Below are 10,162 nucleotides of genomic sequence, written 5' to 3' on the forward strand. Positions count from 1 at the left end.
AAAGTGAAAATGAACTCCCTGCCATCAAGTTGATTCTGACTCATCACCACCTAGGGAACAGGCCATGAACTGCCCCTGTGAGTTTCTCAGGCTGTCACTCATTAGGGAGTAGAGAGCTCCTTTTTTCTCCTGTGGACCGACTTGTGGTTTCAAACAGGTAACCTTTTAATAGCGGCCCAATGCATAACTCACTATGCACTCAGGGCTCAGGTACGTGTTAATTTCCATGCTCCCTAGTGCTTGCTTCCTGGCACGGCAGTTTTTTTGCTGAGTAAATTCCGCAGGATCTCTGAGTAAGCATTGAGAGAGGCAAGCTTTCTGCTCTTTGTGTGCCTGCAAGTGCTTGTCTATCATTGCCTCATTTCGCTAAACCTGGACTTCTAGGGTCAACATCCCCTTTCTTTAGCATTTTAACGATATGGCTACATTACCTTCCCGTACCCAGACTTGCTGATAAGAACCTCTGTCAGTCTCACTCCTGTTCCTTTGCAGGGAAGCTCTTTATCTGTTTGGTAGTTTTTTAGTGCGGTTGTTGTCAAAGTCCAATACAAGACACTAAGTAGAGGGAGTCCTGGTGGCCCAGTGGGCTAGGCATTGGGCTGCTAATGGGAATGTCGGTGTGCAGCCCAGGAATCCCCAGGGCACGGTTCTACTGCATCCTGTTGGGTCGCTGGGAGCTGGCATTGACTCGATGGCCATGGGCTGGGTGGGTGCCTTTTGAAAAGAGGGCAGTGGTTCTGGGGAGACTGTAAACCAAAGGAGTCAGTCCGTCTGGCTGGGACCAGAGTGATCGCCCCACTGCTTCCACCATAGGAGCCCCGCTGGTGTAGTGGTGACGCACTGGGCTGTGATCCGTATGGTCGGCAGTTCGAAACCATCAGCAGCTCCTTGAGAGAAATGCTGGCCTTTCCACTCCCTTCAACAGTCACAGTCTCGGAAACCCACTGAGGGGTCACTGTGGGTGTTTGGTTTAGACATTAGGAGTGGCTTTTAGTAAAGGTTGAAGGAGCCCTGGTGGCGGAGTGGTTACGCGTTGGGCTGCTAACCCAAAGGTCAGCAGTTTGAAACCACCTGCTGCTTCTTGGGAAACGATCGGGGCTTTGTACTCCGGTAAAGAGTCACCGTCTCAGAAACCCACAGGGGCAGTTCTACCCTGTCCTATAGGGTCCCTATGTGCTGGAATCCACTCGATGGCAGTGAGTTTGGTTTTGAGTTTTAGTAAATGTGGTAGTTACACAATCTGTTGTCAATTTGGGACTACCGAGTGAAGCGGTGGCGTTTACCTGTCAATCAGGTCACAGCTTGATGACCTCATTTGAAGATCGATAGCTCACTGGAGGCGGGACACGCTCAGTCCCAGTGAGACATTCTAGCTGACGACACATGGAACTACGCTAGTGCCCTGAGCTGGAGGAGCCACCTGGAGACCCCTGCCCGTGCTGAGATGCTTACAACGCCACTGGATCCACAAGACTTTTCACCCATTGACCTGTGATCTTCCTGCATTCGGCCTCACTGCGTGTGTTGCGTGAGTCTGGAGAGGACTTTATAGACTGGTATCAGACATATGGACTAATATCGGACTTATGGGCTTGATCTGGACTGGGCTGGGATGCTTTCTCAATATTCAGTTGCTCTTGTATGTAAAGCTCTTTCTTACACACATATGAGTGTCTATGAATTTGTTTCTCTAGTTAATCCAGACTGAGGTTGTAGTTGGCAGGTATTGGAGAAATGCACTGTGGACCTGTTGATCATACTCAATGTTGAAGACAACAACAACAACAACAAAACGCATTGCCATTGAGCCAACTCAGACTTTTTGTTTCTTTTGTTTTTTGTTTTAATCAGTCACTTTATTGGGGCTCTTACAGCTCTTATCACAATCCATCCATCCATTGTGTCAAGCACATTTGTACATATGTTGCCATCATCAATTTTAGAACTTTTTTTTTCTACTTGAGCCCTTGGTATTAGCTCCTCTTCCCCACCCCCACCCTCATGAACCCTTGATAATTTATAAATTATTTCTATTTTCATATTTTACATTGCTTGCTGTCGCCCTTCTCCCAGGTTTCGGTTGTTTGCCCTCCTGGCGGGTGGGGGCGTTGTGCATCCATCATTGCGATCCGTTCCCCCTTCTCCCCCCAACTTCCCCCTACCCTCATGGTATCGCGGCTCCCATTATTATTCCTGAGGGGTTTTTATCTGTTCTGGATTTTGTGTGTCGAGAGCACTGATCAGTACCGGTGTACATGTTTTGGTCTAGCTAGATTTGTAAGATAGAACTGGGGTCATGCTAGTGGGGGTGGGGGGTGGGAGGAAGCATTAACGAACTAGAGGAATGTTGTGTGTTTCACTGGTGCTATACTGCGCTCTGGCTGGTGCATCTGCTCCTTGTGACCCTTCTGTGAGGGGATGTCATTGTTTACAGATGGGCTTTGGGTCTCCATTCTGAGCCCCCTCATTTGCATCAAAACCGGATGTATGTTTTGGGTCTTCTGATGCCTGATGCCTGATCCTGTCTATACCTTGTGATCACATGAGTTGGTGTGCTTCTTCCATGTGGGCTTTGTTGCTTCCCTGCTAGATGGCCACTTGTTTAACTTTGAGCCTTTAAGACCCCAGATGCTATATCTTGTCATAGCCTGGCACCATCAGCTTTCTTCACCACATTAGCTTAAGCACCCATTTTGTCTTCAGCGATTGTGTCAGGAAGGTGAGCATCACAGAATGGCAGGTTGTTAGAACAAAGGGCTCTTGCGTTGAGGGAGGACTCGAGTTAGAGGCCCAGTGTCTGCCTGCTACCTTAATAATATAAATAGATGTATATAGACCTAAATCCCTATCATTATATATTAATATATTTATATATGTACACGCCTATGTTTATACCTCTATAAAGGCCTTTTGCCTCCTAGTTCTTACCTCTATTTCCTTTTACTTTCCTCCTGTCCCACTCTCTTGTTCAACCTTCATTTGGCTCTCTGTACTCCCTCTTGGCTACATTGCACTTTATCAAACCCCACCAGGCAATCTATATCCTCTTTGCCATTGATTCTAGATCTCTTATTGTTCCCTTGTCCCTCGGTTTGTTGGCTTCCCCCTCCCTTTTCCCCACCTCCTCCTCTCCCCTGACCTTCTGTAACTGTTGGTCCTGTTGTTTTCTTCTTGGGATTGTTTATCCTGCCTATCTTATATAGATATATGTGAAGGGAAAAAAAAAGAAAAAAGAAAGAAAGAAAAAGGAAAGAGAAGTAAAAGTAGCCTGCGAATAGTCCCATGTCTGTCTGCTGACCCTTGTGAATGTTTTCCTCTTAGTCTGATGCAGTGCCAAGCCCTGCCCCCCGAGTCCAAAGTCTACTTTCAGGGTTCCCCTCGGACTTTGTTGCTTTGCTCCCCTTGCTGCTCTGTTGCGCTCCCTCTGTGTTATGCCCTGGTGGGGGTGGGGGTGGGGGTGGGGGCTAGGGGGTGGTTGTCAGACCGGTCACAATTCCCACACTGTGTCTTCGGTATGCCACCCCTACCCCCGTCCCCACACCTTAGTGCTGTGGGTCAGTAAGGGGATGTTGTGTCTCATGCTGAGGCTGACCCTACAGTTCTCTCTGTGCATTGACTGCTTCCCAGTGGGAATGTCGTCCTCGAGGTTTGGTGGGCCAGGGTGCAGAGTCAGACTCTTAGCTATAGCACAAAGTGGAGCTGGCCCCTGTGGTTTTCAAAGGCTTTAAGTAAATCTTTGGGGGAGCAGAAAGCCTCATCTTTCTCCCTCAGAGTGGCTGGTCATTTCGAACTGCTGACCTGTTAGCAGCACAACGTGCCATCCATACGCCAAGGGGGCTCCTCTTGAAGAAGTCGTTCCTGGAAACACGAGCTTGAGTCAGGTGGTCTCAACTCGAAGCCACACATTTACTGAACAATTAGCTCCCATATGGAATCTACTGCTAGGCAGTCACTGGATTGGGGGAGAAAGTCGCACAGTCCCACATTGTCACCGTTGCCAAGGAGTCTGTGGTCTGCCTGGTGAGATAAGATCTGGTGAGATAAGGCCTGAACATGTAAAGGGGAAATAATACAAAACAAGCACTCTCTCTAGACAATAGTCGCAGAGGGGCCCACAAGTCGTGAACGAGCTATGAGGACTTCAAGGGGAGAATGGTCCCCATAGCTCATGGGGAGGGTTTGCATTAGGTTTTAACTTTGGGAGCTTTCTTTCAAGTCAGAGGTCCAATTTGCACTCCATAAAATCCATCCTTTTGAACCATATGGTATGGCCTGATGGCTTTCGAGAAATGGATAACTGTGTGATTGGACAGCACCCTAATCAAGCATAGAAGGTTTTTACCATCAAAACGTTCTCCTGTGCCTTTTGTAGTCAATACCTCTGGCCTCCTCTGACCTAGAAACCCTTTCTCTGGTTTCTGCCTGGCATGCTGCAGGTGCTCAGTAAACATCACTGAGTTTTCTCAGCGCGCGGTGCTAAGGTCCTGGAAAGGTAAATTTGAAGGAGACTTGGCCCCTGTCCTTGGGGACTCAGGAGGGCTGGGAGGTGTGCACAGAAGCATGTTCCTACAGGGTGATGCGTTCTAGCCTTGAGTTGTGGATAAGATTGGGAGGTGACGGAACTTCTACTTGGTGTCCAGGTGACCCCAGGTGACTTTACATGAGACCTTACATCCTGGCACGTTGTTGGGTGTAGTCCAGCCGATTCTGACTCCCATCAGCCTCAGGTGGCAGAGTAGACGTGCCCCACATGATTTTCTTTACCGTAATCCTTACAGGAGCAACTCGCTAGCCCTTTTCTCTCTCAGACCCTCTGAGTGGGTTTGAACTGCCAACCTTTGGGTTAGCAGCCAGCCGCATAATCATTGTGCCACACACAAAAAAAACAACCTAAACAAATCAACTGCCAAAACCAAAAAACCCCTACTGCCATTAAATCAATTCTGACTCACAGCCTGACTCACAGCGACTCTCTGAAGAGTTTCCAAGGCTGTAAACCTTTATAGAAGTAGACAGCCTCATCTGTTTCCCAAGGAGCAGCTAGTGGATTTGAACCGCAAACCTTGAGGTTAGCAGTCCAACCCTTACCTGACAGCACCTCCAGGGCTCCGTAACTCTATCACCAAAGAGTCCTGATTTGGACTGATGCCTGTGAAAAGGGAGAATGCAGGCAAATATATGTGACCTATGAGGGGCTTTATGCATTTTATGTCGATATGGGTATGAATTTTAGTTGTTACTTCTACCTGGGAGCTTTCTCTCATTTAGAATGGATGATTCCCAAACCTATAGATGGCTGAAGCCAAACCACAGGAGGAAAGGGGGTGGGGGGGTGGGGCCCTGGGATCCTAACCTGTATGTTTAACAAGCTCCCCAGGGGCTTCTGTGGCACGTCTGGGGCCACAGGTGACTAGCAGTGGTTCTCAGAATCACCTGGAAGCTTATTACAGCACTGATTGCTCCTCCGCTCCCCCACACCCCTCCAGGCTCTGATTCTGTAACCGTGGGGGTGAGGCAGGGAATTTGCATTTCTAACAAGCTCCCAGGTGAGGCTGGTGCTGCCACAGTTTGCACCAGGCTCTGAGCATGCCTGGCCTGTTGTCCTGTCCTGAGGTCTTGGTATTCTTGAGGGCACAGCGGTCCACATGAATGGCTGGTCCAGCTCACTCCTGCTTAAACTTATACTAAACGCCCAATCTTTGGATCTTTGCGCCCTATAAGGAAGATACCTTTAAAAACGGATTCTGTGTCTCTTTGCTCTTTTTGACTAGGGGATGAGAGACCTTCCAGTCCTTTGGTGTGGATGCAGGGTTGTGGCAGTGAGCCCCCATTATTGTCCTGTGTGGGGACCCATGTGCGGTGATGATGGCCCAGCTCTTTGAGCACCAACCCTGCTTGGGGTCATGCCAATCACAATACCTCCGGCCAGGCATTTCAGCTGCTGGGCCCTGGGGAGAAGGTCCGGAGAGGCCATGTCTCAGGAGATTGCTCTGAGCTGGGGATGGGGTTATTTACCATCTGGTACAGAGCATCTTAGTTGCCTAGCAACAGAAAGAAGCTGCATTAGTGTGTTTCCACCGTGAGTCCACCAGGGCTCTTACTCTGTCCAGGTCAACAGTGAATTGTCTTTAATGTTCAGTAGGATTTTCTTTTCATCAGGTCTCCATTCATTCGTTCATTGAATAACGCTAAGCATGCTGGGTGTATTCAGGCATGAAGCGGCTGCTCACTTGGGGCGTTGGATTGGGAATCATTTCTTAATTTCTCTGAGACTCATTTCTTTCTCCACCATTTGTCTGTCCCACGGCATCGCGGAAATAAAATATCAGCCGGGCTGCCCATGCTGTTCAGGTTTCTACAGAGCTTACAGCCCAAGGTAGATGAGGAAGAGAGGAGAAGAAACCCACTGCTGAAAAGTGAGACCCTGAGAATCTTACGGCGAGCAGCGGAGCACTGACAGATGTCAGAGGTGAGACCCTCGGGTTGGAGGGCACTCAAAATGCACAGGGAAAGAGCTGCCTCCTCAGCACAGTCGACCTTCATGCCATGGATGGAGCAAAGCTTTCGGGGACTTCGTTTACTGATGGGACACGACTCAAAATAACACGAAGCAGCTGCACACCATCATTAGTGACTGGTGGAATGTACCCATATGAGTTTAGGGCAATTGGATATCATCAGAAATGAAGTGGGTTGCAGGTAGATGAATATCCTACCTGGCCAACTGACTGGAAGAGAGCCGTATTTGTTTACATTCCAAACAAAGGTGACCCAACAGAATGCAGTCATTACTGAGCAATATCATTACTATTGCAAGTAAAATTGTGCTGAAGATAACTCTAAGCTGGCTCCCTCAGTACATCGGCAGGGAACTGCCAGAAATTAAAGTCTGATTGAGAAAGAGATGGGGAATGAGTGAACTCATTTCTGCTACCAGCTGGATCTTAGTTGAAAGAGAATATGAGAAATGTGTTTACCTGTGTCGTATTGACTATGGAAAGCCAATTCAGGCGTCCTCAAACTGCGGCCCATTGAGGACATTTTACCCCTTTTGTTTTTTTAACTTCAAAATAAAATATGTGTAGTGTGCATAGGAATTTGTTCATAGTTTTTTTTAAAACTATAGTCCGGCCCTCCAACAGGTCTGAGGGACAGTGAACTGGCCCCCTGATTATAAAGTTTGAGGACCCCTGTATCTACTCTGTGGTTCATAGCTAATTTATGGGTAGCACTGAGAAGAAGGGATTCCAGAGCACTCCAATGTGCTCATGCAGAACCTGTACCTAGACCAAGAGGCAGTCATCTGAACTGAACCCGGGCATACTGCGTGCTTTAAAACCAGGAAAGGCATGTGTCAGGGTTGCACCCTTTCGCTATACTTACTCCATCTGTGTGCCGAGCAAACAATTCAAGGAACCGGATTGTATGCAGGAGAAGGTGGCACCTGGCTTGGAGGAAGGCTCATTCAGAACTTTGGATGTGCAGATGACACAAATTTGCCTGCTGAAATCGAAGAGGACGTGGGCCACTTGCTGAGGATCCGAGTCTTCGGTGCGGATTACAGCGTAAGAAAAACAAGTCCTCACCAGAGGACCAGTCGACAACATCGCAATACACACAGACAAGCTCGCCATCGCCATGGCTTTCATTTGACTTGGACTTGTGCACGCAGCCGTCAAGAAATCAAGTAACTCAATGCATAGGACAAACTGTGGCCACAGATCGCTTTAGGTTATGGAAAAGCGAATACTAAGGCGTACCTGACTCAAGCTGCAGGACATATGGTCAGTCGCCTCGTAGGCATTCGCACGCTGGACAAGGAAGGAGGAGGACCCAAGGAGAGCTGCTGCCTTTGAAAAGTATGGTGTTGGCGAAGAGTGCTGAGAATCACCCGCACTGGATCGGCCCTGGGCGCAGCCTAGGCAGGATCGCCCCGGAGAAGTGAGGACGGCAAGACGTCACCTTACCTACTTTGGGCATTTCACCAGGAGGGGTGGTCTTTGGAGAAGGACATCATGCTTGCTAAAGGAGAGGGCCACTTTCAGCCCATACGCAGCTCTCCACTATTGCAACTTTGAGGGTCTTTCTGGTCCACTGATAGGTGTGTGTGTGTGTGTGTGTGTGTGTGTAGGGATGTGTGTATGTGGGCATGGGATGTTGCAGTTGGAATGACAACCACATATTCTGAGTGTGTATTAAACTGTTCTGTGAGGTAAGGGGAGGCTGGCCTTCAGGAGCAGGAATCTTCTCCCCACCCCGCACCCACCCCACCCCACGGCAATGAAGCTGATCACGAAGAAATATTTTGAGTGCTTCTGCTTTTATTTATGAGGAAAGGAGGAAGGAGGTGAGGCTACCTGAGGGGTTCAGTCTGGGGGAGGGCAGGGAGATGGGAGTGGACAGCTGAGCCCCACCATGAGTGAGGATGGGCAAGGTTGGTGGAAGTGGGCCACTGGGTGGATCTCCGTTCACTCACCTGCTGGTCTTTTTGTATTTATAGCCAGTGGGCCACCGACTCACTTGGCTAATGCAAGGCAAGGTGCGGCCATCCGCCCCCCACCCCCCATCCCCGTTCACTGTCTTCGTGGTCATTGGTTGAAATGCTGCCCTGCCTGCACCGTCTTCATGGCCATTGGTCAAAACCCTGCCCGGCCCTTCACGGTCTGCATGGCCATTGGTCAGCTTCGGTCCATTGTTGTCCACGCATGCCTCCAATGTAGGGCCTCATCTTCCAGCGGCGGATGGAGTAGTGTTCTGTGGCGAGGCAGGTTTCATGGGCGCCTTTCCCGAAGGTCACTGTGCCTGTCTTCCCAGCCGTCCACTCCGGGTGACCCTGCTGGTATTCAGAACGGTGGTGGCATCACTCCCGGCAACATAGCGATACCAGAACCTGATGGACTCGTGGTGGGTACTGCAGGGCGAATGCACAACCTCACTGCCACGGGGTCTATTGCGACTCCTAGCGCCCGAGAGGTCAGAGGAGAACTGCTTCTGTAAGTTTCTGAGACTTAAGGGAGACTCCTTCAGCAAGCAGCTGATGGTTTCGAACTGCTGACCTGGGGGAATTGCAGCCACCAGAGTAACCACTGTACCACTGGATCTCTTGCCAGATGGTAAGAATAACATGATTTGCACTTGAAAATATTTGAAAGTCTTTCCAAATGTTTTTGCAAGTCTTTCCAAATGTTTTCCTCCGTGCCAGTGAGGTGAATTTATTATTACTTTTAGTGAAAGTGTTCAAAATAGTATCCAGATAACGTGGCAGGATACCATACTGGAAGTGGCGACTTTCTCCAGCGTTTTCAGCCTAACAGGTGCTTACTACATCCATCACGTTGTAAACTGATTGTGAACCAGAGGGCCAGCAGCAATTGTATCTACTGCTTGCTCAGGAGATAGTCAGGATCTTGCTTCAAACCACAGCCCGGAGCTCTCTCCACACCAACCCCGCTCCCCTCTAAAAATAACCTGTTTTCATTGCTCTGTGCCTGCTTCACGCTATTCTTTCTTTAGCCAGAATACAGCGCAGGTTCAATCTTGAGCCACAAAGATCAAGTGGATGTGGGTCTGAGATGTTTCAGCTACAGAGGGTCTCCAGGCCCGCTGCTCCTCCCTGGGGGCGCTAAAGGGCTCAAGGGAAAGTGGAATGAAAAGATAAAGACACCTGTCCTTTCGGTAGCCCCTCGATTTCCAGGGAGCGTGTCTGTCCACGTGGATGCATAGCCAGCAAACAGTGGCCCCGAAAGGTGGTTGCCAGCCTCTTCCTGCGCGCTGCTCCACCAGGCTTCTGCGTCTCCATCTGCATCAGCTTGCGACTTCCCAGTTGAATTTCATTTTGCCTTTGCCAGTTTGTAAGGGACCCCCTGAAATCAAGCCCAACTTAGGGCAACCTCCTGTGTGCCATCAGGTTCTCAGCTGCTGATTTTGAAGAAGTAGATAGTCCTTTCTTCCAAGGAGTCTCTGGGTAGATTTGAACTTCCTACCTTTCTGATAGGCACCCCGTGAGTTAACCGTTTGTACCGCTGGGGACAGGTTACCAACCAACCAACCAACCAACCAACCAACCAACCAACCAACCAACCAACCAACCAACCCACTCACTGCCTTGGAGTCGGCTCTGACTCTCAGCCTCCCTATAGGACGGGGCAGTTTCTGAGACCGT

General features: G+C 49.4%; 1 protein-coding gene across 1 annotated transcript in view; it reads left to right on the forward strand.

Moving 5' to 3' along the window:
* The window catches only part of ATP8A2 (ATPase phospholipid transporting 8A2), a 616,683-nt gene that overhangs the window by 22,046 nt on the left and 584,475 nt on the right, over positions 1-10,162 (forward strand). The gene's annotated exons all lie outside the window — the stretch shown is intronic.

The sequence above is a fragment of the Echinops telfairi genome, unplaced genomic scaffold (genome assembly GCF_000313985.2).
Source record: "Echinops telfairi isolate 266 unplaced genomic scaffold, ASM31398v2 ScPeMD7_2565;HRSCAF=3150, whole genome shotgun sequence".
In the NCBI taxonomy this organism is placed as follows: Eukaryota; Metazoa; Chordata; class Mammalia; order Afrosoricida; family Tenrecidae; genus Echinops; species Echinops telfairi.